Source organism: Balaenoptera ricei, chromosome 9 (genome assembly GCF_028023285.1).
Source record: "Balaenoptera ricei isolate mBalRic1 chromosome 9, mBalRic1.hap2, whole genome shotgun sequence".
NCBI classification, from domain to species: Eukaryota; Metazoa; Chordata; class Mammalia; order Artiodactyla; family Balaenopteridae; genus Balaenoptera; species Balaenoptera ricei.
In genome coordinates, this window is record NC_082647.1 from 112,512,633 (window position 1) to 112,523,252 (window position 10,620).

The 10,620-nt window shown below is 45.5% G+C and overlaps 1 protein-coding gene across 4 annotated transcripts in view; it reads right to left on the reverse strand.

The window, feature by feature from the left end:
• Positions 1–9,983, reverse strand: part of IKZF1 (IKAROS family zinc finger 1) — an 86,911-nt gene extending 76,928 nt beyond the window's left edge. For all 4 annotated transcript variants that reach the window (XM_059932916.1, XM_059932915.1, XM_059932914.1 and 1 more), the window contains exon 1: positions 9,903–9,983. The gene's annotated coding sequence lies outside the window, so the exon portion shown is untranslated. The remainder of the gene's footprint in view (positions 1–9,902) is intronic.
• Between the last annotated feature and the right edge of the window lie 637 nt (positions 9,984–10,620).

Consider the following 10,620-nt stretch of genomic DNA (forward strand, 5'->3'; position numbering starts at 1 on the left):
TGGGCAGTTGTGGCTTCCGAGTGAGGAGCCCGGGCACATCTCCAGGACGAGTGGCCCCATTTCTACCCGCCGGAGAGCAAGCAGCTCGAAGAGCGGCTCGGCGAGAACCTGCGAGGACCACACAGGTGGGAAGGGCCGGGGAGAGTGGGGGTCCCCAGACCCTCCTCAGCCGCCTCCCCTCACAGCACTTTCCCTGAGGTGCCAGGGCTTTTCCACAATCCAAAAAGGTGAGTCTGGATTAATGAAGTCAAGATTAAAAGCCAGATGCTTGTCACGAACCACAATTTGATGACTCTCCAAGCCACCCTGATTAATGGCGATTAAATAATTAAGTACACAGCACAACAAATGTGCTATGATGAACCACATGGGTGAGTTTCTGCCCAGAAATATTTCATAGCCTTTCTTGAGTGCCTTATATATGCCAGAAAAAGAGGGAAAGGAAACGATACTGGGGTTAGTTCGCTTTCTTGAAGCAACTACCATGCGCCTGGCATTTCGCTGCTAATCCCCACAGGCCTGGACACCACCCACCTTGTCCTCTGTCTTATCTGAGTGCCCAGCAGAGTGTCCACGGTAGATGTAGTATTCAATCCCCATTTGCTAAGTGTGCATCTTTAACCCTTACAATTAACCTGTATTCTTCTTCTTATACATAATCCATATTATTCTTTCCATTTTGTAGATGAGAAAACCGAGGCTAAGAAAGAAGCATTCTGCCCAAGGCCACACATCTAAACAGACAACAGAGCTGAGATCTGAACCCAGGACCACTTGGGCAGCGGTCCCAAATTTTAAACGTATAAACGGACAAGGAATGGGTGTTACCTGTATCTTCACAGAAAATAAGCATGTTCTTTGTAACACTCTGCAATTAAGGCAAACTTCATCACAAAACTTCTACAATACAGTTAAATTCTGGTTATTTGGTCAAATGGATGCTATTGGTTATTTTCCTCCCTGATGAGTGAGGTTGCACTAGAGTTACGTTTGGGGTTATTTCCTTATAGTCTCAATGACGCTTATTTTGAAGGGGGAACACGGGCCAAGCCTATAATCTATTTAAAATGTTTTAGGTCACAGAGCTCTTTAATAAAACCCATTATTCCTGCTGAGAGAAAGTCTTTTGATCTTCAGACTGGTAGATTTTATTTTTGCAAATCTACCCTATCACTGTGAATTACACTGTATCTTAAAAAAGGAAACTTTCCAAGAGAAAGCAAAGGCAACATGCAGGGTCTCTGTGTCTGGTTCTGGGGACCATAGAGGTTTTCCTAACAACTTGACAAAACAGGTCGGGTGAACGTAACAACTTCGGACCCCAGTTATTCCATTTCTGAGTCTTTTCATTTTTCAAAAATTAGCTGCCAATCTACACATTTTCATGATTATTCCACAGAGATTAGGGCTGGTGCAAATAACAATGAAAAACAAGATTTAAACAGGATGGCAGGGAATCCAATTTGGCTTTCACACCCCCCCTCCCCCATATTTAACTGAGCCATTCACACACACACACACAAACACACACACACACACACCCTTTTTTTAAACTGAGCTACAGAGAACTCTTCCTCCAGCGGTTTGTTCTGCTGTGAACCTGCTTTTTGAGGGCAAATTAGCTCCCATGTGCAATTCTGTCCTCACATTTTTTTTCTAGGGGCAGGAACTGATATGCAAAAGAGGAAGGGTCAGGGGGAACTCGGGAAGCCTCTTCAAAAAACAGCTGAAAACCCTGCTGTCTGAAAACATTCTTAGTGAGGAGGGATTTAATACAGAATGAAAAGGACCATGAGACTATTTGTAAAAGCCATCATGGAGCTACCTGTCTCGAAGTGAGGCAGGAAAAAAGATGTGAAATATTAGAAATCAGAAAATAATACAGAAAATGGAGCTGGAGAGAGTTTGTGCTTTCAAAACAGGTCCAGAGCTGGGTTTCAAGTGCCCCAGGAAGGTCCAGCACTGCAGAACTATTGTGTGTCTGGACCCGCTCATGTGTGCACCCCTGTACACTGGCTCTCAAACTACTAACAGTAACTGCTGTTTATTCAGCAACCCTGGGAGAGGCAGACACACTCAGAATTTACATACTCTTTCAGAGGACTTTTCCTGATTCTGGCCGTCATCAGAGGCCATTTCCTAAGTCGCTTCCTCAAATATAAATGGCCTTTTACACTTCATCACTTAAGTAAAAAGTCTAAGTTTAGATCATTTTCTTCTACCTTCTTCCCGATTTTAGAAGACTTCATGCTTGGCCAGCAACTGTGCAACAAAAGTGACATCTCCATCTTTAAAGAAAAACGTAGGAACTGGACCAAAATAATGATTTACACGGATATTCTCATAAGTGTTGATCTCTTGTCATTATAAAGTGAAGACTGGGCATATACCCAGAGAAAACCGTAATTCAAAAAGACACATGCACCCGAATGTTCATTGCAGCACTATTTACAATAGCCAGGTCATGGAAGCAACCTAAATGCCCATCAACAGACGAATGGATAAAGAAGATGTGGTACATATATACAATGGAATATTACTCAGCCATAAAAAGGAACGAAATTGAGTCATTTGTTGAGACGTGGATGGATCTAGAGACTGTCATACAGAGTGAAGTAAGTCAGAAAGAGAAAAACAAATATCGTATATTAATGCATGTATGCGGAACCTAGAAAAATGGTACAGATGAGCCAGTTTGCAGGGCAGAAGTTGAGACACAGATGTAGAGAATGGACATATGGACACCAAGGGGGGAAAACTGCGGTGGGGTGGGGATGGTGGTGTGCTGAATTGGGCGATTGGGATTGACATGTATACACTGATGTGTATAAAACTGATGCCTAATAAGAACCTGCAGTATAAAAAAACAAACAAAACAACTAATACTAAACTTTCATTGGGTTATTTGTATGGAAACATGTTAATATAAATGTTTCAGACATTAAAAAAAAAAAAAAAAAAAAAAAAAAAAAAATAAAGTGAAGAGACAGAGGAACCCAGGAATAGTTTTTGTGTTCCTATTATTTTTCAAAGATTGTTTTTCATTTTTTATAAAATAGATAAATACAAAGTTACAATATGAACTCAGCTTTTTACTCAGCAAGGCAAGATGCTGTCACGAAGAATACAGTATCTCCTCTTGCCTTCTTAGCAGTGAAGTTTTATGTGGACATGAAAAATTCAAAATTAAAACTGTATATGGTAGGAAAATCCACGTGTATACCCATAACACTCCAAAAAACATACCTGTCATACTGAGGTTTCTACAAAGGCCATTGGACTTCTTTTTAAAGCTATATTTATGTTATTTAGACCCAAGGGAGTAAAATTATGCTAATCCCCACAGGAACACCCAGTGTTTGCAATCCATACATATCTATTTATCAACAACAACTGAAAAGCTATTGTTGATTTTCCCACTAAGGACACCATCCAGTTTACCATATAACCTTTTTTTTTTTTTTTTGAATTTAGAAAAGTCTCTCCTGCCTAGCTGGTGGGAAAACAAGAGCTACAAATCTAGATGCAAACAGAGAGAGAAAATGTGTTTCAGAGCATCATAGGATGCTGGCTCCAGAGAGAAATGGGTGCCGACATCCTGACGGCTGACTCCCCATGTTAAGGCCATGTGGTTTCCAGGTTAATGGGAAATTCTCCCTAAAGGACTCACATTCTGAGATCAGTTCTGTTTACAACACCCCAAAATTATCAGCTGTAATGAATTAAATTATCAGCTGTGATGAATTAAAATGAAGTAACTTATAAAAATTCTTAAAAAATCATCTCTATTCACTTTTCAAAACCAAGTTCATAGTACACAGAATGTAAATTCAAAAATCAGGCTCCTTAAATCCTAGCTTAATCTCTTAGCAGCTTCAGTACTTTGGGAATTTACTTTGGTCACCCCAGCTTCAAATGGGTCAGCTGAAGTCAAGTTCAGTTGTGTCTGAGAAGGGTAAAGGAAGTACAAATGTATCAATGATTTGGTAACAGTGATTGCTACTGACAGTAACTAAAATAATCACAGAGAAGAATACCACTTGATATTCTGAATGGGTTCTTTAGTTGGACCAAATTAGCAAGAAAAGTTCTAGATTTCCATTGTATTCGGTGACGGACAGAGAGCTGAGCTATCCTGTAACCCGAACCTTGTAGGATCCCGAGGACAAAATGCCCAACATAATAGAACACGTAACAGGGTCCATATGGATATGCTCTCCCAGTGGGTATCAGGCCCAACGAGGACTGCTTGGAGCCCGGTCTGTCATCCACAACCTTTAGCCCACAATGTCCTCATGCAAACCCGGGGGGGGGGGGGTGTCGTCAGTAGAACCTCACAGAGGCTTACAACTTCCTCGTTTTCAGGCCTACAAAATCAGCACATCTTTATGTATAATCAGGCAGAAAATGCTCACATCCATCAGGGAGCAAAATATAGGAAAACTCATTTTAAAAACTACAGTCAGATTTTTCTGCAGCCCTTAAATAAGTTTAAATTATTTATTTTCAATGTTTTACCTTTTTTTTTTCCAGCAAATTACATTTCTTTTACAAAAGGCTATCTGCTCTAAATTAAACTGAAAATTCTTGAAATTCAGGTTAAACAAACACAACTCCAGACAGAAGCAAGAAAACGCAGGTAGAAATGCACGAGAAATTTCTAAACCATTTTTAAATGGTAATTAATTGCCTTATCTCTAACAACCTGAGATAATTAGCAGTATGATTTTTAATTTAATGAAGTAGGATACACAATTTATCAATATGTTTTCACTGTGGATCTCTTTGAATATCACTGCCCTACACAAAACCCAGCACAAAGGAGGAAGAAAAGGTCACTTTTTCAGGCTCAAAGTGGGGCTCACACCAGGGGGTCGCCGGCTCTTTCTAGTTTCCATTAAAAGCACTGGAGTTCATTTCAGAGTGCCTCCAAAGTCAGCTTATAAGAGATCAATCCCTCATTTTCATTTCTCCTAAAGATTCTAAATTAAACATTTTTCCCATTTGGTCTAAGGAGGTGTCTTATGTGCTATTTCATTTGCTCCAAGTGTGCCAGTGAAAGTCTGATGTAACAACAAAAATTTACCAAAAACTGATGAATCAATATTCACCGTGGAACCCCTAGCTTTAGAAAAGGACTCTAATCCAAACCATCTTGTTCAATTTTAGACAGTTTCAAACTGCCCGAAAAGCTTTAGAGTGTCAATTTTAGCATGTGAACTCAACAATGGAGCCCAGAAGTCTATTTCAGTATGTGTAAGGTCATTTACAAATTCTTTATGTAGTTCTTAGTTGTCTCTGCAAAAACCCCACACATGAGAGACAGAAGGAAGATGGAGAGACAGAGGCAGAGACAGAGAGGAAGGAGGGAGGGAAGGGATTAAATAACAAAGCTGGGACCCTCGCACACTGCACCTGCCCTCAACACACCCCAGAAGCCCTGCACCAACTGCACGTCCGTGAGAGCTCACTTTTGGCGCGAACATGGCAGGAAGAGAGTCAGATTTCTTTTAGCAGTGAGCTGACTGCTGAAGAAAAACGAATCATTGCACACTTGAATGAGAAAAGATGAAGGAGGAGCTTTCCCACTCATTAGGGCCCATCTTCAGCAATTCGTTAAGCCGTGGCCCTGCGCCGTAAGCCATCAGGAGGTGGAGCGGGGACCCCCGAAAGCAGAGAGAGCACATGGAAGGTAATGAGGCTCTCCATCACCCAGGACAGACAACGGGAGGGGTGCCGGGCAGGGGCTGGGTCGTAGGCTGCCCTGGGAAGGAGGAGAGTGCATGCTGGGAACATCCCATCTGTGGAAAAGCAGCAAAGAAATGGGCGATCTCACCCAGGAGCCTGTGGCCCCTGGAGACCCAGGGGGGCTGCACCCCAGTCCTACCTTGGAGGCCTGGGGCCTTCGGACCCTGAGCTGCGCAGAAGCCCCTGGACTCAGCCACCTGGAAGGGACCCTGCTGTCTCCTTCGCCTCGTCACTGCCCTTCTCGCCTTCCACTGGGGCGGAGAGGAAGGTGGGCCCATTTGCCAAATATGCAAAAAAGGAGGGAAGGTAGTTTTCTCTCAGGAAAACACGGGCAGGAAGGGAGCCCGTGCTTCCTGTCCTGACCAAAATGGGTTCACAGATTAGGACGTCTGACTTGGCGGGCTTGCGGTGGGTGGGAGAGGGATCTCTTTTAGTCAACAGGCAGTCTGAGCGCCCCAAAGGCAGACACAAACGGCCCTGGGAGAAGGGAGACAGAGCCAGGCCTGTGGCGGGGAAGGCAGGTGGCCCCCAGGCCTGGAACTCGGGGTTTTCACCACTTTTCACAGTTCATCCCCAGGTGGATCATGGGAGGCACCCAAGGCATCCACCACCTGTTCATTGCAGCAAAACAGGAGAAGGCAAAAAAGACGGACTCAAGGGATGAGGCCATTTCCTGCAGAGGAGGCCTGGGCTTCCTCCCCACCAGGCCCTTCTCAGGAGTGGCTCCCCGCCTCTAACCAGACACACGCCAAAGCAGGGTGGGCCCTGCCCACCTCTCCACCCTGCGGCTCTCTGCAAAGCTTCTTTTGTTTGCTCTGTTTCACTTGTAATAATGCAGCATTTCACTTTTAATGTTTCATAACATCTTACAAATATTTGTTAGAATATCATCAAACGTTTCAAAGTGATGTCAAACACAAGCTATTAAAGCAACGACACTGAAAATGGAAGGACGTGAACATATATAACAGGAGATGCAGAAAGATAACCTGCAGTGCAGAGTCATTTATTACACTGCAAAGAACAACAACATGCCAGGTCTCCGTGGAGAAACCATGGTGGGCATCTGGTCGACCCCATAACACCAGTTTTGTTGGTGTGGCTCAAGTCTGCTTTGGGAGGCCCACGTCCCTGATGAACCCTATTCCTGTCTCCCTCCTCATCTGGATTTTAAATGTGTGTGTGTGTGTGTGTGTGTGTGTAATGCCTACGCTCTGAAACGCAACCTGCCCAAGGTCTGGATCACACGTGTACATGTGCCTGTTCTGAGCAAAACCAGAATGATCCGTCTCAAGGTGTCAACTGGATCAACGGTTCTCCCCTTGTCAGCCTCAAAGGATGGGTCACCTGTCGCTTTTACATCTTGTGTTTTCTCCAGTGACATGGAATGATGCCACACGCACGCCTGCGGGCTCTGCAGGTAAACGGACTGACACCAGACAGGGACTAACGGTAACCATCAGGGCAGGAGGGGCAGCGTCTTATGGCCACAAGTGGGAGTCACAGCACCCAAAAATGTGTGTAGAAATAGCAGAAATTAACACAACACTGTAAATCCACTATGCTTCAATGAATTTTTAAAAATAATAATTAAAAAAAAGAGAAATAGCAAGGGCTGCCAGTCAACCCTAAAGTGTTGCTCTCTGTGAGCTGGATCCACTGATATAAATCTCCATTCAAATAAGGCAACAAAACCAAGAGTTATTTCATAGTGAAATTATTTCATAATGACAAATATTAGAGGAGGGAAAAAGAAACAAAAATGCCTCTGAACGCTGCTACCCTTGATGAATTCTGGGTTAACTGCAAATACGTGAGGCAGACACCCAGAGTACTAACGTCACTTATGCTTAAATTCACCATTCCAAGCAGGAAAATCTATCTTGTTTTAGTAAAAGGTAAAAATCAAACAAACCAACCAACAAACCCAAAAAGGAGGTGCTTTAGTACTCAGGTCAGGTGTGTTTGATGTTATAACCCTCTCCCACTCTGCCCCCTGCGTCTCTCCCCACGCTGTGTGTACTCCCTGTGTGTGTCTGTGTGCATATGGTCACATAATGTCTTTATTTCCTGTATTTATTAATACACATGTAACCGTGAAGGATACACACGACACGTGGACAGGTGGGGTGGAGGTGTTTCACAGCATGGCACGTAGTAGACTGTATATATACTCCGGGTCCTCTCAAACTTCAAGAGTTTGACGTTTATATTGACGATATGCTCCTACACATGACCCAACGTGAGACACACAAATCCAAGCCAAGGGGAAAAGATCCCCAAACCAAAGAACCACGATCCTCAGACTCTAGGCCTCCAGTGAGGAAGACACAGTGGTCCATTCCAGCACTACTGGCTGCAGCCTCTTGGCCAGGAAATTGGCTGTGATCTTAATTTTCAACAAGGGAAATGGCTGCAAGAAAACCACTGGTTACCTTCTCTCAGGAGACTTCAGACACACTTCTCAAAAGACCCAAATGCAACATACTTTGATTCACGGACCTGTGGGCTCATCCCATGAGGCCGTGATGATGGGCTTTTATTGTTACGATGGTACTGAATTTCCAAGGATATGTAGTTTCCCAAGATGTAGCACTTTGATTAAAATATTGATGAATTAAAGAAGCACGGAGAAGTTTCTGAAACTCCTGCTTTCAACTATCACCAAGAAACAGGACGGGAAGAAAACCTGACCATTTAACTCAGTGACATGTTTTGGTCTTCAGCTCTGGTGGACTTTGAGGCCAGGAAACACATTTTTTTCCCCATGTAAAAAAGGTATAAACATGTATGACCATGGGAAGTTTTGAAATCGGATACACTATATCAAACCCAAGTTATATAGGATTTTTAAATGCAACATCATTATTTATATCTGTGCACACAAATTATTTTTTAACACGTTCTGTATAATCTGGAATGTAAGCAAGTAATCTTCCGGTTAGAGATATCTGTGACTGCTTAAATTTTAAGCCACATATCAAATAATCTAATTTGTCACTGAAACAATTGCAACACATATAATATACATAATACTTGAATTATTACTTTAAAAATCCCACATAAAAGATGAATCCAAATGACCTCATCAAATAAACATCTTCAAACAAAGCAGTGAATTCAAGAGGCTCAGACCGTTTCCTGCAGGTTCCACTCTCCCCTCAACTCATAACCAAAGTGAACCAATCCTTAAAATCACTGAAATTTCCATGAAAGTTTAAATATTATGCATAATAATTTTCAGCTTCCTTTTTTTTTTTTTAACTTTTAACAGACGGTTAAGGAGATATTTCTTCAATACCAGTTTGTCTTTCCAAGTTTAAAATAAGGTACCTCAAAGCTGAAATACCCCGTGGGGAGCCGGGTGGGGAATTTTGAGTGTTGAAATTGAGGGAAGCACAGGGCCTTGACATTCACTCCGGGGGCTGCTGTCCAGAGAGAATGGAAACTGCATTTGAAAGCTGCATTTGGAAGTGCCGGATCAGACCCTGCGAATCGAATCGTAACCCTTTTTGCTTCTCCAGATGCTACACTCCGTGCCTCCAACTTAGAAGAAAAAACAATCACACCTTCAGGAGATTCCTTAGGAATCACCAAGGATCCTTGACGAATTTTTCAAACACGTTTCAAATACAGTCGCAAGTAACCCGACGCCTTTTGACCGAGGGGTTTCGTAACCTGACAGCCAAAACGGCACTCGGCAAAAGTACTACCAACTTTTCAAACCGGGATAATTCCAGTTTTGCGGAAAGCAAGCTCAGACTCGATCTATTTATTTTACAGTATAAACAAAAAGCTCTCACGTCAAAAATGAGAAAAGAAAGCGCGTTATGAATGACTTTATAAAGGCTGACTTCCGTGATCTCACTATATAAGCGTAGATGGATTTAAACATGACCGGGACCACGGCGTCCTCCCCACGGGGACAGCGGGGCGGCTCAAAGGTGTCCCACGCCGGCCTGCCCTGCACCTGCAGTCACAGCACCAAGTGGCCCAGGCTTTGACAAAAGTCAGCGCTCCCACTGTCCCCAGAGAGGAGAGGCGGACCCGAGTGAAACCAGGACTTACACATCTAACCGCCTCGTCTTTTCTTTCTTTCTCTCTCTTTTTTTCATCCAAGTTTTCCTACGGAAATTCTACCTGGAAACACTCACGTGGATGTGTGCGTCGCACTCTGGGGTTCCAAGACCGATCCTCGGGCGCCAAGAGCAACCTCGGAGCCGGGCTCGCCGGCTCGGCCCCCTCGCCGCGGCCAAGCGTCCCGCCCGGGCTCGGCTGCGCTCCGCGGGGACCCAGGACCGTCGCCGCAGACGCCGCCCCGGGCGCGGGCCGCGCAGGCACTTGTCAGAGCGCCCGGCTCGCTCGGCCGCCCAGCTCTTCCCAGCTTTCTTTCACAATGACTTCCTGAAGTTGCTCACTCGCATTGTTCCCCATTTCTCCTCTGCGCTCCCCACCCCCCGCCGGCCGCCACCCGGCTTTCGCGCTCCCGGCCGGTCGGCCCGTCCCGCGCGCACAGCGCCGCCCACGGGCCGCGCACCTGGGCTCCGCGCCGCGCCCCCGCGGGCCAGCGCTCCGCCACCTGCGGCCGCTCGGCCCGAGCGCGCGCCCGCAGCCCGCGCTCCACAAACTTTGGGGCAGCGCGCCAAGCCGGTCCCGGCGCGCCCTGCCCCGCCGCCGCCTCGGCCCCCGCGCACGCTCCGGCACCGAGCGGGACAGGAGCGGGGAGCGGGGCGGGACGCGGAGCGGGGCTCGGAGAGGGACGGGGACGGGGCGCGGGGCGGGACTCGGAGCGGGGCTCGCAGAGGGACGCGGAGCGGGGCGTGCCGTCCCTGCCGCCGTTCGCCCGCTGGCCCTGCGCCGTCCCGACCGCAA